Source organism: Primulina huaijiensis, chromosome 6, assembly GCF_012295235.1.
Source record: "Primulina huaijiensis isolate GDHJ02 chromosome 6, ASM1229523v2, whole genome shotgun sequence".
Lineage (NCBI taxonomy): Eukaryota > Viridiplantae > Streptophyta > Magnoliopsida > Lamiales > Gesneriaceae > Primulina > Primulina huaijiensis.
Genome location: NC_133311.1, coordinates 11,097,105 through 11,098,984, shown reverse-complemented (window position 1 = coordinate 11,098,984; position 1,880 = coordinate 11,097,105). Strand labels below are relative to the sequence as shown.

Here is a 1,880-nt window from a genome sequence, read left to right as displayed (position 1 = left end):
GTCATAGATTGACTGTTTTGAATATTGATAGATTCTTGCTTTTGGATAAATGCATGAATTACATCTTCAAAGTTTTTTCTTGGAGGTGTAACATAAGGAATATAACCTTGATGATTTTGGTTATTTTGAAAATATTGTTGTGAGGGTTGTGCATTATTATCATTCCTCCAACTAAAATTAGGATGATTTTTCCATCCAGGATTATATGATGTTGAAAAAAGATCTAGTATTGGTTTTTTATAATTGTTAACATAATTTGCTTGTTCATGGAGACATTCTTTAAATGCAGGTAACATTGGACAATATTTTGTAGCATGATCATGTGTATCACATATATGACAAACAATTTCTTGAATACTTTTTAATTGACCACTCTTTTTCATTTATAATGACTCAATTTTTCTTGCTAAAGATGCAAGTTTAGCTTGAATATCTATATCATCTTTAAGATTATAGATACCACCCCCATTTGTTGAATTATTGATTTTAGTTGTTGGTGGTTCTATTGTGCCTATATTATCCACATTTTGAGCATTTTCTGCTAATGAATCCAAATACTCCATAGCTTCATTTGGGTTTTTATCTTCAAAAGTTCCATTACACATGAATTCTATCATTTGCCTATCTTTAGGTATTAGACCTTCATAAAAGTGAGAAACTATTTTACATGTTTCAAAACCATGATGTGGGCATGTATTAAGTAATTCTTTATATCTATCCCAACATCGATAAAATGTTTCTCCTTGTTTTTGAGAAAAAGTAGTAATTTGTCTTTTAAAAGAGTTTGTTCTATGGGAAGGAAAAAACTTTTTGAGAAATTGTTGTTGCATTTCTTCTCATGATCTTATTGAACTTGATCTCAAATTTTGTAGCCATGTTTTAGCTTTATCTTTTAAATAAAAAGAGAAAAGCTTTAATCGAACTATATCCATGCTACAATTTTGATCATTATAAAACTTACTCAAATTCTCTTAGATGTAAATATGGATTTTCAGAATCTAAGCCATAAAAATTTGGTAAAAGTTGAATAATTTGATGTTTAAAGTTGAAATTAGATGCATCAGGAGGAAAAACTAAACAAGATGGGGCACTAGTTCTAATAGGGTTCATATGGTGCCTAAGTGTTTTTAATTGATCATGTTCTTGATTATTATCATTATTATTGTTATTATTGTTATCATTATCTTGATTATTTGAATTATCATCCATGTTTAAATTATTTTCAGATACTCGAATAAGTCTACCACTTTTTTTTCGACTCCAAATACTCATACAAAAAAAAACAACACAATAATTATAAATAAAACATAATTTAAAAATATAAACTTAATTTATACTTCCCCGGCAACGGCGCCAAAAACTTGCTACTATTTAAAATATAATTCTCTCAAGTGTAGGTTGTCTGCAAGTAATATATTTCGTAAGTACGAGATCGATCCACAGAGATGTTATTTTAAGTTTAAATTTATTAATTTATAGATTACCAAATGCAAGAACGAAGTTTACAAATTATAAATTTTGTCAAGGCTCGAGGATTTATTCTTGGTTTATGCAATATNTAAAAATATAAACTTAATTTATACTTCCCCGGCAACGGCGCCAAAAACTTGCTACTACTTAAATTATAATTCACCCAAGTGTAGGTTGTCTGCAAGTAATATATTTCGTAAGTACGAGATCGATCCACAGAGAGGTTATTTTAAGTTTAAATTTATTAATTTATAGATTACCAAATGCAAGAACGAAGTTTACAAATTATAAATTTTGTCAAGGCTCGAGGATTTATTCTTGGTTTATGCAATATTGTTTAACTAAAAGTAAAACAAAGGAAACCACCATAAATAATGGTTCCAAGAAAATTAAATATTTAAACACACACC

General features: G+C 28.2%; 1 non-coding gene across 1 annotated transcript; it reads left to right on the top strand.

Moving 5' to 3' along the window:
- Nucleotides 1-675: 675 nt before the first annotated feature.
- On the top strand, nt 676-786 carry LOC140980034 (small nucleolar RNA R71). The gene has a single exon (XR_012175864.1). It is a non-coding gene; the product is annotated as a small nucleolar RNA R71 (small nucleolar RNA).
- The last annotated feature ends 1,094 nt before the right edge of the window (nt 787-1,880 follow it).